The 27744-nt window shown below is 40.0% G+C and overlaps 1 long non-coding RNA gene across 3 annotated transcripts in view; it reads left to right on the plus strand.

Moving 5' to 3' along the window:
• LOC104853031 overlaps positions 1-27744 on the plus strand; it is a 46620-nt gene that overhangs the window by 15475 nt on the left and 3401 nt on the right. For 2 of the 3 annotated variants that reach the window (XR_002024929.2, XR_002024928.2), the window contains exons 2-10: positions 6296-6380; positions 6863-7014; positions 9883-10021; positions 19699-19840; positions 21388-21461; positions 22277-22692; positions 25200-25322; positions 25980-26144; positions 26370-27586. This is a non-coding gene — a long non-coding RNA (uncharacterized LOC104853031). Of the gene's footprint in view, positions 1-2872; positions 3073-6295; positions 6381-6862; positions 7015-9882; positions 10022-19698; positions 19841-21387; positions 21462-22276; positions 22693-25199; positions 25323-25979; positions 26145-26369; positions 27587-27744 lie in introns of those variants that run through there. The other variant, XR_002024930.2, reaches the window with a different exon arrangement.

The following is a 27744-nucleotide window of genomic DNA, read 5'->3' on the forward strand; positions in this document are numbered from 1 at the left end:
AGAGGTTTAGCACACAGAATCCATTGGGCTGATAAGAGAGCAGAAACCTTGATTTTAATCCAGTTTTGCTTATCCACAAAGACTCACTCACAACCTGTTCCCAAATTATAGTGTTTGGAGGGCAAAAGCCAACAGAACAGCCTACGGCAGTCCTGCATGTGTGTGTGTGTGTGTGTGTGTGTGTGTGTGTGTGTTTTAATCAATGAATACTGCTTCCCTCCCACCCTGCAAAGAGTCCAAAGTTTCTGTCCCTCTGTGGTAGCAGCTCCCAGGCATAAGACAGGAGTGCCGCTGTCCACGGGTGCTGTGTACGCTGTGGTTGTTCACTGCCAACGCATTCTGGCAGAAGCTCAGCTCAGTTAGCAAATAATTCCAGGTGCCTCACTCTAATTTTAGGAAGGTCAAGTTTACAAAGGTGAAATAGCAAGCGGGACTCTGTCAGTCTTAATCAGCTTGTAAAAGCAAGCTGTAACCTAGTATAATATTCTTACGGAGTTTAATTGGAATCGCTAGTCTTAAACTTTCAAATCATAGCGTATGGCCATCATCTCTTGTCAGAAGACTAGTTGAGCTCCTCTTGAAAGATGGGATAAAATGATGAATGAAAGAAAATCCATTACACTACAAGGGGGAAAAAGATGCTCCAGAAAACATCTCTACCAAAGGCCAAGGGTTAATTTGTAATCGCTTAATGAAATAGGGGCCGAAAACCAATCATACACTTTTGGCCAACTCCAACTTCATTTATCCATGAAATGAGAATAATTAAAATGGTGGTGCTCCCTGTAGAAAAGAGTTCACCCAATAAGTTCCCCAACTTTCAAGGAGCTTTTGTTTTATTAGATGCTGTTAGCTTCATGTTAGTCACAGGGAAAAAAAAAATGCCCACATCCACACGCACGACTAAATGTAGTCAGTTTGCTCAGCTGTTGCTGACGTCACTGCTGCCCACTAGGAGTGAGTTACTGTAATAACCCCGTTTTATTAATCATAGGCTGGAGGAAGCACAAAGTGGGTGACATCATTAGTCAAAGGACCGGCTAACTCACGCTCCAATTTACTCAGCTTTATTATAACATTTCTCAAGTGTCATATGAAAGTGATTACCATTTCACACTTTCCCCCTCTGAGCAATCATCCCTAACCTTCAATTCAGACTCCCAGAGAAAAGCTTAATTTTTCAGATGGAGGCATGAATGGGCCAAATCTCACTAAGGGTCCTTGTTGCAGAACAGGAATGTCCTCTTCAGAATGGATAGCTTCATCCTGGGCTTAAAATGGAGGCAGTTTCTAGAACATTAGCATCCCAAATGACTCAGTTCACCCTGGTCCTGGGGGTGGCATCCAGATGGAGAAGGAAATTATGAGGAGGACCTTGATGACTTAGATGGTAAGTGCCATGCTTGGCCTCATGGGCACCAAAGGGAACAGGCTGTGCATACCTGGGCTCTGAAATGTGAAAACTCCATTTGAAGACTTGATACAAGTTATGTTTAATAGGAAGGGTATTGTAGTTAGACCTTCTGGGAGATGCTGGGCAAATGACTGTACCTATCAGCTACTCAGTTCTCCAGTTTAGTAGATGATGGTGATAATGCTCCTCCTTCATAAATAAGATTGTGGTGAGGAATGAATGAATAGATATTTCCAAGGCACATAAAGCACACCTACTACACAGTAAGTGTTGCTCACGGTATTACTTCTCTTCTTTTCCTTGGAAAAGCTTTGCTGGCTAAACTGAGCTTTCTGTGTCCTGCTCAGAAGAAAACTGGAAAGACCTGCAGAGGTTCTGTGACCAGCTACCAGGGTGGACAGGGCAAGCGAAACTCCACCCACAGCACTGATACTCGCTTGAGAGTTACCAATCAGACCACATCTCTGTGGTCCAACCCTGCACCTATCACTATTTATCCCGTGAAGAACAGAAAACAGAGGCACCTTATCGAAAACCAAAACAAGACACTAGCTTAAGGATTTAGGAACTCAACATCATATTGCCATCACTTCTTTTTGAACAGACGAATCTCACAGGCTGTTCAATGGCTCACTCTCTCTTTCTCTGTATTTGCAAAAGGAGTGTCTCCATATTACTGTGTGCATTAGGAGCAACAAATGTTTTTACCACAGCCTGAGCTACACTTCATCCTCTTAAACTAGCATCTTGGGGCCCTTGCAAAGCCATTTTATAGATGTCTTCACTCATCCCTTATTTACAGTTCCATCCCGAGGGTATATTAGGGAGTCAAAATAAAGCATACTTAGGCATGAGTGAGAGACACAATGACAGACCAAAAGAGAAGACTGGGGCTTTATAATATTTAGATAATGATGAAACTTGACTTTGTTGTTGCAGGCTGCAGTAATTATATAGGATAATTTATTACTTGGGTTCTCCTTTGCTCAGTTTTGAATTTTAAGTCCTCTACTAGGTGGCAGTTTTGGCTTCCAGAATAATCAGCTGACATAGGAAGGAAGTATCAAACCGTGTTATGTGGTAAATAAAAAAATAATACTCAGCAACTTTAGGATCTCCAGGCTGGAAGCTTCCTTTAAACAAAGAATGTCAGGATATTTGCTGCCCCCTAACTGGTACCATGGAGAATAGCATATACTTTTAAGAAGCAGAGGAAGATTCAGATACAATTGCAATAGTTGGTGGCCTCATGGGTTGTCTTTGTGAAAGTGGCCACTTTCACTAACCTGAGTGGGGGGGGGGCTGTAAGGCAAAGCCGCCAGGTAGATTCACGTTTCACCTCTTTCCCTGAAGAAGGGGTCCTCCCAATTTCCAGAGGCTGCCTACGTGGAACCAGGGCAAAGGGTTCAGCAAATACAAATCATTAACAATGAGTGTCAATACCATGGCTGGGGGAGCTCTCAGAGGGCCACCTCGTGATACAGTCCCTTCCTCTATGAAAATTTCTGAGAGACTCAGAAAAATGAACGTGACCACCAGGGAAGGTGAATCCTACTGATTTCTGGACCGTTCTGACCTCTGCGTGATTTAGTCTTAGAGGACAGGAAGAAGAGAGACGCCCTCTTCTGGTATATCTGTACAGAAGAAACCCCACAAAGGTAGCAGCCAGGCCACCTTCTCTCTAATCTCTCTACTTCCAATCTCCAAACCACTGCTTTTTCAATGACACCCATCCTCCTTCTGAAAAAATAGCACAGTTTCTTTGTATAAAATATGAGATCTAGAGCTAAGCATAAAATGTAAATCACATGTGCTCATTCTTCCCACAAATAATAATAATCAAAATTTCAATGTATGTATAAAACAGATTTGCAATCAAACCATAATTTTACAAATTGATATTTTCACAGGTCATTATATGTTGACTATTTTTAATGGCCATTTTTTTATTGAAAGTATTAATTCCTGGAGACTAATCTCTGAAATACGTGTTTTTATTTTTAAATCAGTCTTTGTTTATTGTACATCAAAACTTCAAAATTTCCATAGTTTTGCAATGATACTTGAGTGGTTTTAATTATTTTTTAAAGATAAAAATCCTAAATGTTGAATTGTTCAATCTAAGCTTATGAACACATATAAGATCTTCATATATATTACCAAATTGCTCTCTGTAAATATTTTACATATTTTCAGTCCAGCTAAGAGATTCCTCCCCTATGTTTTAGCCTGAATATTATCATAGCTCCCTTCTCTTCCTTTCAGGCAAAATTTGAGATACACTTTGTTGTAATTTGGTTATTTAAATTATTACTGAGGTTTTCTACCATCCATTCAGATCAACCTTCTTTGGAGTCACTCTGTAGGTCAAATACACTCAAATTTCAAACAAGATTTTTCTGTATTCAAATTTATGCAAATGTATTTTATTCGTAGTGCGAAGTCTTTAAGGGCCCTAACCCACTGCCTGCTATGATATCATAGTACTTTTCCTCTGTTTGCTCTTCACCTTTTGATTTTGTCTGTAAAATTATTTCAGATTTTTTTTAAAAAGAGAGCATAGTATGTTTTATGTAAACTAATCTATGAATCTTCATGCTGCATTTTTGCCATAAGACATCAAATTAATATCTATTTATATTTTCTTCTACAAGTTCTTTGCCACTACAATCTTTATTCTAAAATATCTCATATATGGTTTGGCATATAAAGTACAGAAGAGCTATACTTTTTTGTGTGTTTGTTTTTCCAAAGAATGATTCAGCACCTTTATGGATTGCACTTCAGGAAAGTCATTGTTAGCACCTGCGAATGTGCACAAATACAAGCCTTAGATTTCACCTATTATCTGCTGCTGAATTATCTTTCTCCATTTGTGTGTTTTTCTAGTTTTAGTGCTGTTCTTTTAACTCTGATTGGTTATATCTATGGCCTTTTTAATGTATTTGTCTCAGATCCAGCAGTTATCTCATTTAAAATAATGCTCCCTAGTGGTAGGATATTTTAATAACTGTAGGTAATTCTAGGTTTCTCTCCTTGTACTCAAAGTTTGTGATTTAATTGCAGTATATAATTAAATGATATTTATTTTTAATTGAAATAGACGAGAGAGAGGAGGGAGGGACAGTGGGAGTAAGAGAGGGACAGAGGAAGAGAGGGAAGAAGGAAGGAAAGGAAGGACCCTTAGAATTTAATGATCCAAAGAAAATCAGAAACATAACAATGTTTCTCATCTGACCAGAAGTGGATAGATCTTTTCTCATCTCAGGGAATTGTCTTCCATTGCATTCTCGACCACTGTGTGTGTGTGTGTGTGTGTGTGTGTGTGTGTGTGTGTGTTTCTACCAGTTTTAGAAAGTGTAATAAATTATTGATTTAAATTTTCTATAACTTTTAGTATGCACTTTGCTATTTTGCTTTATTCCTGCTTACTGGTTGCAGGATATTATGTAAAGCCCTTTGTGGCTACTGTATTTCTTTTCTATTAATCCATTTTAAATAGAGTAAGACAGTAAGTCAAGTATTTACCAAACAATAGTAGATGCATTTTTATGTGCAGTACCTTGCTTTTGACTTCCATGAACACAGATTAAGGACTGTCTTAGCTCTTTGGTTGGAATGCTGGGTGTGGATGGCCTCTGGGGCTGGATGGGCAGGGATTCTGATGCGCCTGCAGCCAGACTTGATTCTTCCAATGTGGGAGCACAATGCATCCTATGAGGAGAATACCCTGTGGTCTCATTTGGTTCCCTGACTTTGGAATTAACTGAGTTTCAAAGATGTTGCTTTGGCAGCCATTTCCTTTTGTGCTGCCGCCATGTATTTTATTCTATATCATCCCTATATTTACAGCTCTTGTTCAGCATTTTCTTTTCTCACAAATCTTCCTTTCCTCCCTCCTTACCAGTGAGCTGTGCCTCTATGAACAAAATTTACAACCAACTTGACCTCATACAGTGAGGGCTGGCCAATGCTTAAACCCGGCCTGGCTCGTGCTCTTGTCTTTGGATCTTTCCACTTTCAGCTGCCATACTGAGGATCACCACCCTCTTGTTAGACGCATAGCATGGCAAGCCTGAAACAGCTCATGCTTTTTTTTATTATTCATTAATTTTATTGTTACATTTAGGTATGCAATATGATGATACTTATCATCGGGAATTTGTATCTTTACATGATTGCGTGGTTGTTCCCACTCAGACCCTGCTGCTCCAGAGTCCTGGTTGGTGTATTAATCTCCCAACTCCTCCTTCTGGGCGAGCCTTAGTTCTCAGCCAGCCTTAGTTCTGCCCTCCCTCTCACGGAGTCCATTTGAGGTCCATAGGAAACACACAGATTTCTGGCCTATTTCTGGTGGGAATATGGTTTCTCCATAGACCTAATCCTCTCCCTTTATTTTTCTACCTTGCCATGGACCTATTTACATCTTTTTTCAGCATGAGTCAGAAATCCTTGTTCAGGGTCCTCCCAACTGTGGGGGGGCCGCTGTGGGGGTCTATGTTCCAGTTGTTCCCTTTGAAGGTTAACTCTGTCCTGGTGGGGGAGGTGAGATTCCCTCATTAGTGGTGTTTTTTCTGAAGGCACCTCAGAATCCTCTTTCGGTACACTCTTGTCATCTTTTATAGTCCCAAGGCCTGCAAAGAGCTTTAAGAATCCTGGACTCTGTTCTTAGAAACCTGCTTTAATGATTGCTCTGCAGCCGTCTGTAAGACACTCATTCTGGTTTCTCTGATAGCTGTAGGGTATCTTGAGCTCCGAATTAGAATTTCAACTTTAAAACACCATAGACTAGGGACATTTATTTCCTGTTATTGCTCAAGAGAAAAAAATAAAATTCTATTTCTTCTAAGGCATCATGATTTGGGAATCTGTTTCTTACAGCAACTAATGCCTTCCTGGGTGAAAGCCGAACATACGAAAAACAGAAAATGAAAGACAGAGTCTGAAGGACCCTCATGTTTCCAAGGTAAGTGGAGAGAGAGAGCCTGAGGAGGATTTTGGGGAGCAGATGTGGATGAGAAAACCAAGGAGAGACTAATGTCAAGGAAGCCAAGGAAAGAGACTTGTGAGGTGTCAGATGACATGGTGTGGTAAAGTAAAATATAAGCAGAAAAAGCCAAAGATGTGAAAGTACTCAATTGGGTGCCAGCACTAGCCCACCTGGGTCCACGTCATCATTAGGTGCAATTTTTCAGGGAGAGAAAAATGAATGAGAGGACGAAATAGATTCATCTTTTGCAAAAGGTGGGAAGTAGTGGGATAATGACTGGAGATGAGGGTACTAAGGATCAGCAGAAAGCACATTGTAATTGATAGCTATTAGAAAGTATGTCCCTTTTTTTAAGAGAAATGAGCTAATAAAGTGAGAGAGCTTCGAGAAGAAAAGAGAGAGTGGCGAGTGTGCTGCAGTAGGAAACAATGGATTGATTGATTTTTTTTTTTTTTAAGACTAATGCTCAGATCACTTTGTCCTCCATCACTGTCTTTGGGCCCAACCTTCTTTGACCAATGAAACTTTCCTTGATCGCTCAACATTAAGTGGCGCCTAACTTGGGAGCAACTTCTTCTCCATTATATTTTTCACCACCTGAGATATGTATGTATGTATGTGTTTATTTACTTACCATTGACCTGCTCCTCATAGACTGAAGAGAGATGATGTTTCGTTAAGAGACGAATCTTAGCACCTCACATTGTGTCCAGTTGCTTACATACTTGCTGGCTGATGAATGAATCCTAAGCGTAATGGAAGCATTAACTTTAAGCAGGAAGAAACCTAAAAGGTGGACATAGAGAGACATGACTGTGACAGAGAAAGAGATAAAAATAATTTTCATCTATTTCACAGGACAGGAGGAGGGAATTTTAGCTGCTGAGAGAGGAGGCAGCAGTGGTAATGGGTGTCGAGTGAGAGGATTGGGAAGACAGTTGAAAATTGTTCTTGGTGGAATATTGCTATTGTTGGATTTTGAAAGTCTCTCAAATGCCCAGGTGTTGAAGACTTGGTCCCAGCCCATAATGCTACTGGGAGGAGATGGGGCCTGGTGGAAGGAACGTAGGTCATGGGGGGTGGCCTAAGAGGATCTACTGGGACTCTCATCCTTCCTGTTCCCCTCTTTGCCTCCTGGCTGCTCTTCTACCACACACTCCCATCGTGATATCCTGTGTCACTGATAGCCCGAGGGCAATGAGGAGAAGCAACCACGTACTGAAGTCTAAAAGTATGAGCCAAAATGAACTTTCTCTTCTTAATAGGTTGATTACGTCCTGTAATCTGTCACAATGGTGAAAAGCTAACACAAAGATCAAACTAATTCAGGATACTTCCAGACAACCTGAAAGAATACTGTACTGAAATGAAATGCACTGAAATTCTCAGGAGCATCAGGCCACATAGCTATTCTGTCTTCTCCAGCACCATTTTTGATCCCAAGGTGCAGAAGAGAAAAAGTCTTTGGTAGACCTTTCTGCCATAAAGAAAATGCCCTATAATATGTGCTGTGTAGCACAGTGGTGTGGGTGTTGTGACTGGCTTAGTCTGGGACAGCACATGTAGAGTCACCCAGAGTCAGGCCCTGGCAGAGCAGTAGCCAAACAGGGCAGCGGCAAATGAGAGAATGAGGGAATTTCAGTGATGAAACCAATAGGTGCACTAAGGAATCTCAACTTGGGGAAGGGATGAGTGCTGTGAGGAAGCAACTGAGAGTTTGTGAAAAATATCGTCATCCAAGGATCAGAGGTATTGATGAGGTGGGGTGTAGGTATGTTTGGAGGGGAGAGAGGGTGGCCAGAAGTGGTCCTCAGAGAGTGGAATGTTGAAAATGAAGATTTCAAAGGGTAAGCTGTTGGGAATAGCAAAAGAGTGCCAGGTGTGGTCATGGGGACGGATTTCTTTCGTGGAATGGCATAAAAATCTTTGATGTTAAGGCATTCAGAGAGAGTTGATGATCTAAAAACCTGGAGTTGTTGTAATGTGTTGATGACACATAATAAGATTATCAAAATGCCAGGGCTGTTTTCTAATTAAAAGGAGAAATGCAATGGAGATATTGCTGCTGTTAGTAAACCAACATCTTTGTAGTCTTATCACAAAGTATTTGATGCATGTGTGATCTCTTTTAATCCACTAAGCAGCCTTTTAATGTAGGGCTTTGTATCATTGCCTTTTACAGATAAAGCTACTGAGGCTTAGAAAGAACAATCACTTGTCCAAGGACATACTCTGAAGATGGTTTGGAGCTAGGATTTCAATTCAAGCATTGTCACTAAAATGCATGCAGTTGAATACTGAGTTATCTTGCCTTCTTATTTATGGTAATACTGGGTAGTAGTAAGTGTCTTGGAGGCTCCTGCCCATTCTCACCAACTTCCCGCAGATCTGAGACCCTCACGAAAACACATGTGGTTGAATGGAGGAAGAATGCCCACGGAGAACTCATTGCTAGACAGGTCAGATGTATGCAAGGTAAAATCTAAGAGACAGTGGCAGCTTGTTCACAGTAGGATATTAGGAAAGGATCCAGGAAGAACAAGGGAGTAGAGCCACAAAGCCCATTGGAAGGTACGCTTCCTCGAAAGGGCAAATTGTCAGAAAGCATTGATTCAGGATTGTACTAAAGGCTGGCAAGCAAACAGTAAATTGACATTAAACTTTCCCTCTGAAATTATAACATATGTGGTATGAACTATATTCAATTCTCATGCTACAAGAAAAACCTTAAGCATTATGTGGACATGTGTTAATATATATTGTAAAAATACTAAAGATGAAACAATATAAAATGTCATGGTGTGTGGTTAGCATAGTAGCGTTCAGTTGGTTTGGTTTGTGCTACACCTGTCCACAGGTGGATATTACACAAGATAAAACCCTCAGGAAACAAAATAAAAGTGAGGCTAAATCTTGGAATCCACCCACACAAGTGGTGAGGCTAGGTAACTTGTTTTTCTTTGTACTGTTACTTTAAATTTCTACCATGAAATTTTTATTAGTCATATGCCAGTAAATGAACCTTCCTCTGTCTAAAGCCTCCAAAGTTTCTCCTGATCCTAAATTATGGAAAGGGAGGAGTTGGCATAGTGGTGAAGCATTAGAGATCTCATCCAATTTCTTAACAGTCTTGATAGCCTGATTGATCATCCTCTCTCTCACTAAGATATGCTCACCAAGATACGTTTCTTTCCTTCTATGCAGGTCACAGCTAAGTTGTTCCTCATTCTTAGCTGTGACACATTTTTATTTTCCGAGTACTAGTTGTATGGTATGGAAGAAATAAAAAGAATAAGCAAGACACCAGTAAGGAGAGAAATTATAAACATTTCATGATAGATGGTATGAATTTGTGCAAGTATATGAATTTTGAAGGTACAAATTAGCGTGCAAGATATGCTATATTCCTTTAGTCTTCTCTGATCAACACCAATAAGCAGAAAGTCAAAGACCTGTTATGCGTTTTGCTTCTCAACAGTTCCTGGATTTTACCAGAAATCCTTTTGCTCAAGCCTCCCAAGGTTCCCACGGGCCAGTGCTGAGATTGAGCACCTTAGTTGCACAACTCCAAGGGGACTGAGACCTCGGAACGCTCCTTGGACACCTTCCCAGGTCCTGTAAGTCTTCGCTGCTCTCAACCCTCTTCTTCTCTTTCCTCCACCATGTTTAATTCATCATCCTCTCCTTACCTGTACCAAACACCCACCATTGCCTTTCTCAGATTAGGAAGAACCTTCCTTGAAGAAGTACTAGAGGCAAGAAAGATGCATTTCTACCATTCATATGGGGCAAAAAGAGCGAAAGGAAGTTAACCAGTTTTAAAACAAATTGTATTCACCAGAACTATAACAGCTTGTAAACTAAGATGCCTGAACACGGAACACAAATATTCAATAATTGATACACCATCATAATGGAAAATACCTAGACATTGTTCAGTGCTTCTCTACTTCCTGTTTTAGAGGCGAGAAGACACATAAACCTGTCCAAATTTATGCAACTATCCAGCAGCAGAACTGGACTACAAATTCAACTCTACCCATGTCCAAAATCCATGCATTCCATGGACTGTAACGTACTGGTCGAGCCTGCATTTGTAGGGGGCTGTACTATGTGCTACACATATTGCTAAATACCCTTCAGTCAGTATCTCTTCTAATCCTACAGTATCCACTTTCACAGTTGTTATAAACCCATTTCAAACTTGAGGCAGTTGAAGAACTTACTGAATTAATTCCTCATTCATTCTTCAACTACAATCTGAGTTTTCCCTGGAAAGCCATTAAAGTTGTTCTGATAAATATTACCAATAATTCTCTACAAAGAAAATGGCAGGGCATCTGTTTCCATCCTCGGCAACTCCCCCTCCAAGCCTCTCTTGTCCCAGGGCTCTCCTGACACCTCATCCCACTCTCCCCACTGGCTGAGGTTTACTGCTAGTCTCTCAGGGGGGCTCTGACCCTTGTTTTTTTGCTCTTATCTCTCTAGGTTCAGACTTATTTGAGGGATTGTTGTCCACTCTGATTTTAACTGATAATGATGGTGATTTCCAAATCTTTCAGTGACCCCCACCTCTTCCTTGACTTGAGGACTCTTACTGACATCCACTTGATTTTATCATCCAGGTGTCTGTCAAACAACTTTAATAGTGAATGTTAACATCAAAGTCACCTTCTTTCCCCTCAAATAAGTCCATACTTTTGAATTTGCAGCCTAGTAGTTGGTGTCCAGTCACCCAAGAGTCACTACTTGAATACTTTCTCTTTTCTACCACTAAATACAATCAGCAATCACATTTTAATTATTTACTTTTTACATATGTCTCTGATCTAGGCTTTCTGTCCCATTAGAAAAGTGGTAGAATAAAAAAATAAGACTTGGGAACTCAGCCTCAGGTTCTACCACAATTAAAAAAAAAAACCCTCAACAAATGTTAGCTATTATTTTTAGTGATCTGTAAACAATAACAATAAATGCCGCAACAGAATAACACTGCATCCACCACAAGCCACCACTAGTAATTAATGAGATGTAGGATCTTTTGAGTTAATTCTCCTATTGTTCCCTTCTTTCTTTTTTCTTTCATACTTTCCATATCTTTGTTCTATGTCCAGAGACATCTCAACTTTTCTTCCCATTACTTGGTATACTGGAGAGTAACCTGAAGATCTATCCACTGTACTACACACCCTAGATCTTTTTATTTTTTATTTTGAAACAGGCCTCACGAAATCACTAAATTACCTAGCCTGGGCTCAAACTATCAATCCTTCTGCCTCAGCCTCCCAGAATGCTAAGATTCCAGGCATAAACCCCACTTGCATCTCTTTTACTTTTGTTTTAACTTACATATTTTCAATTTGTAAAAGCATTTCTATTATTCTCTGTTTCTTTTTCCTCCCCTTTTGGATTTAATTTCTTCTGAAATATTTCCAAGGACATTTTTAAAGATGCCTTTAGAAAAGCCACTGTCTGTTGTCTACTGAAAATATATCCTCTTTGCCACAACCTAAGACTTTCTATTTGTGCATCTTTTAAGCTTTTGGTTTTCCTAATGCCTGGTGTCCCTTTCTACATAAGATAGAGTATGCCAGTATAGCTGGCATCCAGTCGCCAGAGTAGGAGCAAGTATTTTTGGTGTAGGCTTTAGTAGATGTGTTCTTCCTCCTCCAACTGTAAGGTAGGAAACACGAACATATTATTTGGTTTGGTTTGAATCTCTGAATCTAGATGGGCATGGTGGTCACGCCTGTAATCCCAGCACTGGAGAGGCTGAGGCAGGAGGATCGCTGTGAGTTCGAGACCAGCATGGGCTACATAGTTTCAGGTCAGTCTCAACTACATAGTGAGACCCTGTCACAAAAGAAAAAAAAAAAAAAACCAAAAACACCAAAACTAAACTTCATATCTGGAAAGGGTGTTTGGCACACCCATAAAAACAGAAAAACTAAGAACCTATTCCTCTCTTAAGAACTTTTTTTGGAAGGCTCTTCCCTTTTATAAGGAACAAAATTGTTAGCAGAGTCTAAAGTAAGCTTCTAATGAAATATAGGTACTGACATAGTCCTGGGAAAGAAATTGATTTTCAGCAAGATCAATCCTTCAAGCCAGTTTTATCCCTTCCTCTTTTCATTATAGAAACTTCCAAAAATTAAATCAAAGCAGAAAGAAGCACTGCTGATCTGATAACTAATACCCTGAGCATCAAGAATTAGAGGATATGAATCTATTCCATTTGTGTTAGGGAGATCCTGAGAACCATCATTTAACTCACTGAAGCCAATTTTCTCTAGGCAGATCATAAGTCACATCCACTTCCAGGGTTTCGTGGGAATTTAAGTAAATACAGGATATTTCATTCACCTCAAAAGTAATATGTCTTACAAAATCCCACTACCAAACTTCAGTTAAACTCATGTTGGTATCACGGCTTGTGTCTACACATAATTCCTCAAAGACAAAAACCAAATGAGATTCTACATGCTAGTAGCTCCCGCTCTACAGTGCACTTGGAGGTTGTCACACACGAGTCAGAACTTGACTGAAAAAAATTCTCAGGTCCTAATCTCCAAATCTTAACCCTGCTGTTCTCCCCCTTTCAGCCTACATGCTTCTGAGGATGAGAGGAGTCAGCCTGACTTGCGGCTCTTCAAATGAGCTTCATACTCTCCTTTTATTTCTTTTCGTGGATGCATATAAGCTCTATTTCATTTTTTTTTTACTTCGTAATTCAAAAACTTATGATAGAATAGTAAATGAATCTTTCTATTAACATTTTCTGAGACATGGTTAGCCGTCTTAAATCTGTACCCTGGTCTTTCCTTTCGCTCAAGAAGGTTTTCTTAGAATTCATCAGGATTCCTCTCCAGCTTCTATCCTAACCTTTCCATGGCACGGACCCCACCTCATTCATCCCTCCGTAGGTTTCTTCGTTTCTCTGAGGAGCTACTGAAGTTCCTCACTATTGTTAGGGTAGAGTTTTACCCAATCTCCATCTTGATGTTTATGATTGCTAGTACAGATTTTCATTCTGCAATTATAATTTTAGTTTCTATAACTCCTTTTAGCCCTCTTTTCTTCTCTCTCTCTCTCTCTCTCTCTCTCTCTCTCTCTCTCTCTCTCTTTTGTACTGGTACTGAGATTGAACTCAGACCCTTGTACTTGCCAGGTAGGCCCCAGAAGCACTGAGCTAAATCCCCAGCCCTACCCTTTTATTTTCTTGTTAAATTATTTCATTGCTTTTATCACCTCATCCTTTTTTTTCACACCCCTCTTTCTTAGACTATTTCAGGTTACCAAATTTCTAAACTGTTCTTCTACTAGTAGATATTTAGAAGAATGCCTTCCTATTGAATGTTTAAATGGAAATGGGCAATTTTCTTTCTCAAATACTTAGTTCTCACTAGACTTTTCTTTTTTCTTTTTGGTTTTTTTCGACTGCAGAGAAAGCTGTTCATATTTAATGTTTGTAATCAAACAGAGTTATAGATTCTTGGCTTTGTTCTCCATCTTCTGTCAAAGGTGAAATGCTCTGGAAAGAAGGTAATTAGTAATGCCTAGAGTTTACAAGTATTTTTCTTTTTCTTTTTTTTTCTCATTTAGTTTATTTTAGGTATACAGTACAGTTACATTCATCATTGGGATCTTGTACCTTTGCATGACAGGTCTTGGTGCTCATTTTTTCCCCTTGTCCCTGCCCTCCCTTCACCCCCTCCTCCCCTCCCCATTTACAAACACTTTATTTCCATTTTTTTATTTTCTCCTATTTTTTTCTTTTCTCTTATTACCTTTCTCCTACCCTTCCCACTTTCTCTACACCTTTAGCCCTTTTCTTCCTCTTTCACATTGTCAATTATCTCATTAGGATCTTATGCACTATTATAGTTTATTCACACCAGAGAAACTATTCAGTATTTATACATGTGTGACTTCCTTATTTCAGTTAGGAAATCCATTTTCCTATGAATGAATCTAATTTCTCATTCTTTATGGCTGAGTAGTATTCCATTTTATAGAAAAACCGCATCTTCTTTATCCAGAGACATGGAAGCGGGTATAACAATACCCAATTTGAAACTATACTACAAGTATTTTTCTTGAGATCAGTGATTCTGTGCTATTGCACCCCAGACGGGATAGATGAATGCCTACCATTCCCATACACTTTCACAAAGGAATTTGCATTCTCATCTGCAGGAGGGATTTACCAAGGGGATGATATTGCTAAGATGCAATAGTCCTGTATTTGCTGCTGCGTTTTCAGAAAGTCATCATCGCAGAGACTGATGCAGAAAGGTGATGGAGATTAATAAAAGGAGAAAGGAGAGAGGAAAGAGGCCAATATCTAGACCCCTTTGGAAAACGCCACATATGGAAAAGGAGAAGTCAAGGAATGGAGGGAGGAATAAAGGGTATTTCTGTTATAGGGAGGTGCTAAAGTGCCAATCAGTTAAGATGTTTTGTTTTGTTTTGTTTTTGTGGTACTGCGATTGAACCCAGGGCCCTTGCACTGAGCTACACCCCCAACCCTTTTTTATTTATTTATTTTTTAAATTTTGAGACAGAATTCTCATACCTGGATTTGTCTCAGATTTGGGGCCCTCCTGCCTCTGACCCAGAGTGCTGGGATTACAGGCTTGAACCACCATTCTAAGCTTCAGTTAGGGTGCACCTATGCAGCAGGTCCTATGCTTACCTCTCCGGCAGTTTTCTGTCTCATATCTGTGAGCAGGTCCAGCCTTAGGTGGTACTGGGATGAGCAAAGCCATTTACCTTTGATACGATCCCCAAGGCACACCTGTGCCAAAGTAACTTCCACACTCACAGGCACTATCTGCTAACAAAAATTTGCTTCCTTCCCTTCGCTTTGAGGAATTGCCTAAGTGACCTGCTAACATTAAAATACCACCCATCCAACATGGTTTACACCAATCCCTAAGGCAAATGCTGGGAACATAGTTCTCACTGTGGGCTGAGAAAGAAGGCAGAGACTGACAGCTGAGTTTTGCAGAACTGTGGTTAATCCCCTGAAGAAAGGGGTGCCCAAAGAGCAGTGCTCAATGTTGTGAGGTGTGAATTCAAAAACCATTTGGTTTTTCCTCTCCCAAGAAAGACAACTAGAGTTTCCTTCAACAGTGACCTGCTGGCTGAAAACTAAAAGAGAAGGAGGATTCTATATGTATTGCAACATCTTGAGGTCACAGAACAAATAAAAAAACATTTCACTGAATGTGATTAAAGCTTGTAATTTTTGCAAAGCACTCATAACAAATAGGACCTATTTGAGTTTGACACCCCGCCCTCCCTGCCACCGCCTTTGTTAGGGTGAGTGATTGTCCCCACTGCAATGGGTGGCTTGTTGAGGCTTTGAGAAGCCTTCCGTGAATTACCACTGGCCACACAGCTATTAAACAGAAGAATACAGAACTGCAAGCCAACAGTTCCAAGCCCAGGAATCTTCCTAGTATGGTGTTCAGAGAAATTGGCCGTAGAGCAGAGAGAATTAGAGAGAATGAGCTAACCTCGGATGTCCGGCTCTGACAGTGGGCCTGGGTTTTATGAATAAATGAAGTTGCTTTGAAGTGTTGTAAGGGAGGGATAGCATAATGGGTTTCAGAGTCAGATGAGAGCTCCAGGCCCAGCTCTGACATTGATTAATTCTAACCTTGGGCAAATAGTTTAACCCAACTCTGTTCTCACCAGCTGGAGGATTAAATGAGCTACTGGAAGACACAGAGCCAGCATCTGACAGATTTTAAGTTCTCAATAAATATATGTTTCCTTTTTTGTTTAAATCCAGAAAAGAAGGAAGGCAAACTATTTGTTTGCTATGTAATAATCCTATATATACAGAAGGCTGAGGCAGAAGGACCGCAAGTTCAAGCACAACCCAGGCAACTTAGAAGGACCCTGACTCCAAATAAAAAGTTACATAGTTAAATGGGTACATTTTGAGGATATACTTCTAAATGAAATAAATAAGGCACACATATGCAAATACCGAATAGTATCTCTGGTGTGAAAAACTAAAATAGTACTCAAGATCCTAATGGGACACTTAGCAAATAGGAAGAAAAGGACCAAAGGTGTAGGGACAGTGAGAAGGATAGGGAAGGGGGAATAAGGGAAAAGGAAAAAAATATGAGAAAGGGTAAAAATGGAATTAAAGTGTTTGAAGGGGGAGGGGAGGAGAGGGTGAAGGGAGGGCGGGGACAAGGGGAAAAAATGAGAACAAAGACCTGGCATGTAAAGGTACAAGATCCCAGTAATGGATGCAACTATACTGACTACCTCGAATGTACCAATAAATTAAATTAAAATAAATAAATAAATAAATAAAATAAAAAGTTAAAGGAAAAGGTCTGGGGAAGGAGCTGAGGGCAAAGGCCCTGGGTTCAACGCCCAGTAGTACATAAATAAAATAAAAATAAGCAGAATATGTCTTAACAGAGAAGCACTGACAAAGCACTCCAAGCGTCCAGGCAACGGCGAAGACCCAGGCAATGAGTATGGCAAGCTTCACTTTCTGCCTGATGGAGACAGCGCAGGCAAGGTCGAGCCCCCTGGAGGACCTGCTTTCCTCCAGACAGACTGCATTTCCAGAGGCTTCCTGCTTCCAGTGGGCCCTAGCCTTCTTTTTTTAAAAAAAAAAAAATAATTGTACTGATACATGCTTGTGGTTTGATACATATTCGTATTGTATCTTGATCACTTTTTCCCCATACCCCTGCCCTCTCCGCTCCTTTCTTCCCCAGAACCCTCTTCCCTTCTCCACAGAGTCTACCTCCTAGTTTCTTACCATGGCTCTTAAATCAGTCACAGAAGGTTAAATACTGGGGGATTTCTCTAATACCATAACTGATTTATCATACTTAGTATTATGGCCTCAAGAGCCATCCATTTTCTTACAATTGACTCAAATGTATCCTTCTTTCTGGCTGGGTAATACTCCACTGTGCATAAACGTCACATTTTCTTTATCCTTCATCTCTTGATGGGTACCTAGACTGCTTCCGTGATTTAGCTCTGGAGGACTGTGCTGCTAAGATAAAATTTTACTCTTTTTTGGCTCCAATTTTACTTTATCCCGCTTTATAATAATTTATATACTTTTATAAGACTACCAAAATCCTTTTCTGTGAAGATAGATATTAACAATGAAAACAGGGCAAATGAGGAATACATTATTAAAATTGTTTTTAATATTTTCTATTGTCAGCCCTCCCTCTGCTTCTAAATTCAACCTCCAAGAGCTTTGGCTTCTACCACCTTTCAGGGGCTGTTAGGACATTCATTAGGCATCATATTTATTACGTATTATGATCTGTGTAATAAATGTACTACATTCACTGTGTGCCACAAACATATACTAATAAAATCATATAAAAAGAAAACCTTTTCTTTAAAGTTACTATTAGTAAAGTTTTCTGTTACCTGAAACCAAGGATTTTCTCAGCTGAGAGATGTGGAGAGCAATATAGTTATAGCCCTGGGAAACTGTTCTTATTTACCATTACTGCCATATATCATAAATACAGCTTAATTGCTGTGCTGTACTTTAGGAATCTGTAAACTAAATTGTCATTTGAACTCAAATCTATATGCAGTGTTTCTTTAGTTTTACTTATTTCTACAATACAGTTGCACCTAAATCTAATAGGGAGGCAAGCACAACAAATCCCATGTTATACCAATTTTCCTGAAGACATGGTTTAACTGCTTGTGAACATTCATCCTTAAGAAAAAAACCTAGAGTAAGATGAGGTTAAAATAAGAGAACAAGGGAGTCCACAGACACTCAGGTTATCCTAGGAATAAATAGTTTTAAATCCTAAAGGAAGCTCCCTGGATATTTTAAAAATTTAAAATGCACATTACTTTCATCACTGCCAATCCCAAAACCCTAATGATCTGATGATATAAACAAATGGAAGACTGTGTTTATGGGAACTGCTCCTAGTTAAGCCCAGCTGACTGGCCTGTGGGCTCATGGGTCTTCCAGTCCTGCTTTTCTCCATTTATGCCCTTGATCATGGTGTGCTTTCTCTTGCCCACACTGTCCTGGCTCTGAATCGTTGGGATTGATTTCCCAACTGACATCCGCCTCTGCCCTGCTCCTCTAACTGTTGAGAACATTCTGATTCACCTTCTGGCATTTTGGACCTCCGCTTTCCTACAGTTTATGAACTCAGTTGCCCTTCCAGGGTGACACCCTCCTAGAATTCCAAATTGTGGTCTCAGCCCAGCTGGACTTGGGGAAGGAGGAACTCCAGGACACCCCATGGAAGAGCCTCACCACTCAGCCCTCTCCCTCCACCTCCCAACACAGGAGGGTTTCAGACAAATATGGTGAAGCCAGAGATGAAAGGCTGGAGACTGACAGATAGATGGCGTTTCTCTTGGTCAGAAACCATCCCTGGTTCCATCTGTAATGACCCTTTCAAGATTGAAATGCTTCTGGTGGACAGAGTCAATATCACCCTTTGCAATGGAAAGAGGGGAGAACATGGTAGACAGAGGCTTAAATCTTTTCATAGGTGAGCTATTAAACCACAAGAGCAGGAAAACACCTGATTACATGAAGTTCATAGTTTGATCATGATGAGAATGAGCAATACCCCTACACTCTTCATCCCATACCCCACCACAGATACTCCTCAAGGCCACACCTGTAAAGAGTCATCTTTCACAGTGATCTGGGTCACGGACTGTCATTAGTTATAGGCATCGGGGTTCAGCTACATTAAAGTAGGACTGATAGGTGGTGCAGGAAGAATATAATATGAGGCACCTCGTTCGTGCTCCCAAGCACTTTGATCAACCTGCAGAGATGTGTCAAAGACAATCATTTTCAAGCTCTGGAATCAAAAGGCCAAAAGTCTACTCAATGGAACTGTTTTCATTGGACAAAACTATTTTTTTCATTTTGAATATGAGTGAGATAATCTTCGTGTAATTTGTGCACACATGAAAAATAGATTGGAGGGAAGAGCAGACACTATTGATAGGACATCTACTCAAAAGCTGCCTGCCACCCTCTTTCCTCACTGAATTCTGATTTTGTTCAGCTCACCTCATATTCCAGGGCTGACTGGATTCCTCTCCCACCACAGGACTGCACACTGATTGATACAGACTAACTATGATGGTTTTATTTCCTAGACCAGTGATTCACAAGAAATGGATGCATTGCACAACTCTTGCCAGTGAGGTGAAGTCTGGAACTTGTGAGAGAGTTTTTCTTTCCCTTAAGAAAAGTGGAAATAAGAAAAGTACCTATTTTCTTGTCTCTCAGTATCATTATGAGAGGATGTGATACTGGGAACAGCCATCTTGTGACCCTGAGAAAGGAAAAGTCAAGATTACTCCAGGATAGCTGACCTCATTGAACTATTTGGACTTCAGCGGAATTACCCAACACCCAGACTTCCTGTTAGGTAAGATCAACCTGCCTTTACTTCTTCAGCCATTTTTAGTCAAGTCTTTTGTTGCTACTAGCAAAATATATCCTGGGTGGTGTAAAAACCATACCTAGAGGCATAGAATTTGGAGATTATTTGGTTGGGGTACAGGTGTTACTGAGACAGAGAAAAGGTGGCTGCCTAACTAACTTGTAAAAGTCAAACTTCCTGACAGCACCAGTGTGTGTTTTTTCTCTGCCCTATTTCCTTACAGTGAATGGCTTATTAATTTTAAGACCAGTGATATGCGCTTGTGTTTGAATGGTTTTCTGATGATCAGCGCTGTCATTTTAAATAAAATATTTAGCCTGCCTAACCAGGTAATGGGAAATATTTAGCTAGAGGGTTAGGAACTAGACTCAACCTTGTAATTTATCGCCTACAACTATAAATCAAGCCTGTGTCAGAGAGCTACAGAGAAGAATAAACAATGATACAGCTGGCTCTGATTTTTCAGCAATCTATGGCAAGCCTGGACGTGCTCAACAATCACACCACGCTACAGAGAGTTGTGCTGCATTTAATCTGCAACCTTAAAAGGGCTTAATTTTCATTATCGGTATTTAGATACCCTCGAGGGCTTCATTTCTAAATCTTTTATCTTGTATAGCCATGCTGTTAGGCTAAGAGAAGTGTGCCTTTTTTCAAAATTCCATCTTGCATAGCCTCTCAGGTCTTTGTCCTGCTGACACTTGCCTCTTGAGCGTCAAAGGGTGGATGCATCTTTGCTGAACCTGGGGTATAGCAGCCCTGGGACCAGACTCAATTCTCAGAGAGGGCTTTGTGCCTGGTGGGGGTGGGGAACAGATACAGGAAGTCATTTAAGTCATAACATTTCAGAGTCTTGCAACAAGTCCTCGAAAAAAAAAAAAAACTGCTGTAAATAAGTCATAACATGTTCTCTATAATGCAGAGCTACCCTTCTGCCAAAACGACTTTGGTACTGTCTTTCCTTTAGCTGCCTGAACTCTCCCCTAAGAAGTTACCTCATCCTGACCACCAGGACTGAAAGATGCTAGGTGTGATTCCCATTCATTCCCTGCAGATAATCCTTCCCTCACCTTAAGAAGTAAGGCCAAGCCCAGCAGTCCTCTGTGCATGGGAAAGCCAGAGGACTAGTGATGGCAAAGACAGCAGTTGTAGAATCATTTGACCCCAGGGCCTAACTGCTCCAGGAGAAACTTTGATGAAATGCTGACAGCAAGCTTACCAATGTTCACTTCTTCCCTTGTCATCCTTCCAAAGTAGCAACCTAGACCACTCAGAGTTACTCTTGTGCTTGGAAGGTAGTCTATCCTCCAGTGCTAACAATATTGGCACTTCTCCAACTCTTAAAACAGCAAGTCTCCTGGAAATGTCCCCGTGAGCTTCCTGTGGGCAGCTCACACAAATTTAGTCTCCATGGTAAGGACCTCATTCATGGCAGGAATGGATCGACCAGTTGGGGGCTTCTCCAGTTCTAAAACCACTGCTGTCTTATTAGCTCTTTCTCAGATTTGTTTCATTGAAGGATATTTGTCTAGAAACCTACAAGATTCTTCCCACTTTATTGAAAACCCTTCTGAGATGGGAATGGAAAATGGAAGCTGAGGACCAGGTATGCAATCTTGATGTTTAGAAACCTGTCGTATTTCTGAGATGGGAAATTTTCCTTTCTACTTTTAATGTGTGCCAAGTGAAAACTGAAGAAGCATGTCTGGGGAGGGCTATCTTCATTTAATCATTTATAAGAGCTCATCTCATTTTAGTGAAATACACATATAGGACTTACAATAGAGTCTTATTAAATCAGAATTTCTTTTTCCTTTTTCATTTGAATATGAGTTTTAATTATATAAAACATCAATTGCTGCAAAAATGATCCTATATGTGTATTTGAGCTTTGAGTGCCCTCTACTGGAACAAAAGCAAGAGTAAGAAATCAATAGTGTAGAGATATTTTCTAGGCCTGCCCAAGTACTAAAATGCTATTATCCTTAGGGAAACAATAGTAAGAGTAAGAATTTAACATATTTCACTCATGGTGGCCTGAGAGTGAGAATATTGTTTTTCTAAAAATTGCCTTAAGGTAGTCTTCATGCTGCCTGTTTTATGGATTTTACATGTCTGAAATGATCTAAAAGAAAAAAATTGTAGTTGGGGAAATGCAAGAAAAATCTAAAAGAAGAAGCATCTCCAGCTTGGCCTTTTGGCTTATTTTCAGGGACTGAGCTCTTCACACTGCTAGTTTTTCATTACAGCCATCACCTCTGGAACAGCATAGGACCCCAAATCAGTTTCCTTCTTTAATCCTTTTCCTTACAAAACTGTTGGGTGATTTCAATTTGCATTAAAAAAGGTAATTTTGGGGCTCAGCTTCCAGGGCCTTTGACCTTTTCTGCTCTTACCACTTCCTCTCTCTCGTTGCTTTAGTTTCGTCCACTGGCTCCCATTGGTGTCTCTGCTCCACCCTGGACCTACTGCAACCTCCATTCCCCGTGATCATCACCAGACTAACCCTGCACCACATTGCCTTCGTACCTGCTCTACTCACTGTCCCCATGACCAAGCCGGGACTCCCTCTACTTAACCAGGACCTCAACCCCTCATTTCAACTGATTTCCTAACTTGTCTGGACTTCTTGGTTTATTATTTCAACCACACTGTCATCTACACACTCATTTCCAACAACCCTTTGATCTTCTCTACGAGCTTTGCAAATAGTCTGTTCTACAACAGCCGGATGATTCATTCTGACTGGCTCTAGTTTCCAAGCTATGAGGCATGGCTGAAGAAAGTCGTGTCGCTTTGCTCACTGGTTAACGACAGATGCTCACAGCCAGCTTCAGGTAAGAAGCCAGGACTGATCAACAATGCTCTTTTCTTTCTGCTCTTTGTTTTCCTAATGCCTCAGGGAGTATTCAAACCTGTTTATTTTCCTGTCTTCTGATGTGATTCGCTTCTTACATTTCATAAAGAAACTGAGGCTACCGGATCTTTAATTTTCTTATCCTGAGCTTCCAAACTTGTTTTTCCCTCCACTCTTTCTCCTTTTCTACCATGAGATGCTAGCCTCTACTCCATTTGCTACAGCTTTCAGCCTTTCTTAGATTCTGCTCCAATAATTTCTTCAATTTTTCTTTCTCTTCACAGGTAATTTTTTCTTGGACTTAGGCTATAAACATTCTAGATTCTCCACTTTCCTCCCTTCCTCTTCCCAGAAAAGGCACTCTCCAAATCCACACCCAACTCTCCCATAAATTTCTACCCATGTCTGCTTTGCTTCCCTGTGAAGCTTCTTGGAACAGTAGACTGTTCTCCTTGCTTCTACTCTTCCTCAACCACTTACACCTCCACACCACACGAGCTAGCATGGTTCCATGCTTTTGCCATTAACCAGGAACTGAGGTAAAACCAAAAGTCTCTGTAACATCAGGTCCCAGGGAGTATATACCTTGTTATTCAGCCATAGTTAGCTGAGACTCCAGCCTAGGACAGCTGCTTCACTGCAGTCAACTGCTGTACCAGGAAGAAAGAAGATATTTTATCCTTCCCTTCAAGGGCCTTTACCAGAAGCTGTGCACACCCCTTCAACTTGCATCTCATTGGCCAACTTAAGTCACATGACTATACTGAGCTGCAAAGGAAACTGGAACATAAAAGTCTTTATTCTGATTGACCAGCTAAAATTGTAGTTTTCCTTTACTATAGAAAAATAAGAAAAATTATCTTTGGCCATTTTAAATTCTTTGTGTACTAAACTCTAGACAAAGATACAAAGAAACTAATAAAATTGAGGTTTATAGATGCAATAAAATGTATTTTTCATTTTTGTGTAATTTCATGGAATTTTTATCTGATATTTTCTGTGCAATATGTACTGTAGGAAAATTATTGAAGTTTTGTGTCAGCATATGCTACATGTTTTCTAAATGTTTTTCAAACACATGAGCAAAATATATATTCATTTTGAAGTGAAAAGTAAATAAATACAGGCTATTTTATCCTATGAATATTATTACACTTTTAAGTGCTTAAGCTTTAAAAAAATATTGACAGAGACAATGTCAATAACTACAAAGCTGTTATACTGATATTTTTTTCTTCTATTTGCAAATAAGTTTTATATAAAGTAGAAATAATATGTTGATGTTATCAGTTCACAAAGACTCCTGACAATTATATCAGCATTAAGGATTTTATTTTTTACTGTGTAGTGACTTGAAAGTTATAATCTTTTATTCTAATTGAGTGTTTTGCAGTGTCAAGTTATAATTTTTTTTTCATTTCTTACTGTTTTATTTTCTGGTTTTTATTTTTATCAGTACATGTTTGCAGTACATAATGATTGCATTCCTTGTGTGGAGTTGTTTCATGCACATGACACATTTTAATTCTTTTTTCATCTCCTTCCCTTTCCCTTACTCCCTACTCCCTTCATCTCTTGATCCCCTTCATTATTCAAAGGCATTCAATATCAGAGCAAGATTATTATAAGAAACAAGGGGCATCATATATTTTAACCCATACATTTCTAGCTCTTAGTATCTTTTGAGTGAGCTAGTATTTGCAGTAAGAAATTTGGTACATTTTCACGTTACTCTCCAGTTATTCTTCTTAGTTTTAATTGATATGGAGTAGTAGATCCATAATGCTGTGATTTAGTTAATTTTATAATGTGTGATTATTTTGAAGCAATTGTTTTGACTTGTGAATTTATATGTCTAACCCATATTTATAGTGTACATCACTCCCCATGATTCGTTGATTTCAACATTTACCTAGGGTCCTTTTATAGGACTTTTCCATTCTTGAGTTGTGTTTTAGATTTATACCTCCATCAATGGAAGTACATCTTTGTTTCTGTGTTTGCTTGCTTGTTTTTTCTATTTTTTTAAACAAAAGCTTGTGAGAGTTCCTTTCTGACTGCTTGCATTCTGAGATTTTTGAGATTATTTTAATTGACTCAAACATAATACTACTCATTGGGGTGTAGTAGCCTTGTAATACATCCCACATACATCACCTAGAAACCTTAAAGAATGGACTATTAGTAGGCCAACATGGAAGTTTTTTTATGTGTTTGATTTTGATATTAATGTACACCAATAGCTTTCTCTATACCACAAGAACTAGTATGCTGAGAAGAGTCAACTAAATGCACTATAAACAAGGAATATTTTATTCTTATTTCTTAATCCCCCTCAAACTTTGTCTTCAACCACACTATAATAAATCTTCTACTTATGTCCTTTGACAACTGAACAAATTTCATCATTTGCTTTGCCAAAACATATCTAGATTGAAGATTAAATCATAAACTTGATTTAAATGACTTCTCTCTTCTTTCCAACAGACTTCACCCATGGTGCTAAAAATCAGAAGTATGAAGTTAGACCACATTACCTCTTTTAGTTACGCCCATCCTTATCCTCTGTGCATGGGTTCTTAGGCTTGGAGCCAACTAAAACTGCAGCAGGTATTTCCAATTTAAAGAATTAACAAACAAAATGTTCCTGTGAGGCTAAGAGTTTAGTGTGGTTCTAGGAACTAAGAAAGGCCAAAGTTACTTGGGATTTGTGGAGAAAGGGCCCAAAGTCATGTGTTGTGGCTGACAAATTAGGCAGGGGCCACATAACGAAGCTCTTGAAAGACATTGAGAGATGAGATTTTTATTCCAGCTGTATGGCTAGAAACCCCTTTTTTTTTTTTTTTGTACTGGGGTTTGAACCCAGGGCTTCAAATATGCTAACCAAATGCTCTGCCACTGAGCTGCATTCTCAGCCCTCACCTGAAACTTCTGAGTAAGGGAGACTCGATCTGATGTAAAGGACATACCTGGCCATGGTGACAAGAACAGAATGTGAGGGAAAAATGTAGAAGAAAGAAGACCTATTGAGAAAGATGGCAGTGATCCAGGAAAGAGATGTCCACAGCCTGGATCAGGGTGGTATCAAGAAGGACAGTGAGGAGGCCCCAGATCGTGCATATGTTTTGAAATATTTTAAATATCTATGACAGATTTTATGAAGGATCAGATAGGGAAAGGAGAGAAGGAGAAAGTGAAGAATGATTCCAATCTGTTTGTTTGTTTTAGTGTTACTGAGGATTGAATGCAGGCCCTTGTATATTCCAGGCAACTTCTCTGTCACAGAGCTATACCCCCAGCCCAGTCTCCAGATTGTTACCCTGAGCAATTTAGTAAACAATAATGTCATTGACAAAGAAGGGATATGCTGGAGGAAGAGAAAATGTGATGGGAATCAAGAGTTCAGGTCCCATCCATCAAAGTTGAAATCGGGTAAGTGTCCCATCCACAGCGCAGGTGTGCTGGGGCAGGGGAGCAGTTTACTGAGGGACCAAAGAAAATACCGAGACAGCTTTTTTCTTTCTTTTTCTTTTTTTCTTCTCATGCTTTTTCTTCTCTTTTCTTCTCCTCTTTTCCTCTCCTTCCCTTCCCCTTAATTTCTGCTTCCCTCCCTCCTCCCTCTTTTCTCTCTCCCTCCCTCTTTCTCTTTCTTTCCAGACAGGGTCTCACTAACTTACTAACTTGCCAGGCTGGTTTCAAATTTATGATCCTCTTGCTCAGCCTCTCAGAGTACTGAGATGATACCTGCCATCCTGCCTGGCTCTGGAAGCTTTTGAAAGATAAGATTTATTCGGGCCAAATAACTAATGGAAAAGATACTAACAGGGAGGGATCCAGGAGAAGCTCATGACGTCCAAAAGCTCTACTCTGAATGTCCACAAGAGGCTTGCACTCTCCAAGGACAAGGTTTGGCAAATTCAAAGGGATGAATGCTCAAGAAGAGCATCACTTGGAGGGAGAGGAGGGAAATAAAAAGAATTAAGATGGGCATGTACATCTGCACCTGTACAGGTACCAACCCTCCATAAAAATAATCATTGATTACTGGAACATTTGGTGACAATTTTTAAAAAATGAGCATCACTTGAGAGGTCCATGGTGATGGGCTGAACAAATATCCCAACAAAGTATTGGAAGGGTGTAGTGGTGCCCACTAAACTGGTGACACTCGCCCTCTCCACTGAGCTCCATAACATACCTGGTCACTGTAAGGGGAGGTGTTTTATAGATCAAACCATATAAGCAGTGATGTCATCAGCTGGCCTTGGGCCCTAATAGGACCAGCATGCCGAGGAACAGCAGGACAGCAATTTCTACAGATAACCCTAGTTTTCCCAGTTCTTAATGTCCTTCAGTTAATAATTATCTGGATGATACAGCTATGGGAATGGAGGTGATCACTGAGCCAGCAAGTGTGTCTCTGGGGGGTGGGGAGAAGAGGTCCAAAGACTACATCCAGGAGTATCCCAGCTTGTAGAAGTTAGGAATATAAAGAAGAAGAGGCAATGAAGATGGACAAAGAATGATTGGCACGATAGAAGAAAGAGTGTGGTTCCCTAGAAGCCAGATTGAGAAACACTTTATAAACCATTCTGAAAAAAATCTAGAAATGCTGTAGGTAGTTGCAAGAACGATTTCGGTCTTTTCTGTATTCCTTTAATGTTTTGGCTTCATCTCACACTGGCTGCTTGTTGAAAATACACGCAAAACATTTTTTCCCCTGTTTCAATTCAATTGTTATTTTTAGAAGCGTGTTTTCCTTTCCTCTGACTAGTGAATATTGCCTTCCTTTTGCGTAATGCCCCGGTTTTATGTCTCCCCTTTCCACGTACCATGAAGTAACATCATCAGTACATTTAACTGGTGTCACCTAAATTGCACAGGCTTGAGGCAGAGGAAATATCATGGCATTGTGGATGATTTCACTTGCTGCTCCATTCAGTGCACTTCCCAAGCCCGGCAGAGAGATAGATGTGAAGCTGACATTCTTCTGGGGCCACACTCACAGAGAAGTACTTCTGCACTTATGAGC

The sequence above is a fragment of the Fukomys damarensis genome, unplaced genomic scaffold, assembly GCF_012274545.1.
Source record: "Fukomys damarensis isolate Sample0158 unplaced genomic scaffold, DMR_v1.0_HiC HiC_scaffold_17, whole genome shotgun sequence".
Classification (NCBI taxonomy): domain Eukaryota; kingdom Metazoa; phylum Chordata; class Mammalia; order Rodentia; family Bathyergidae; genus Fukomys; species Fukomys damarensis.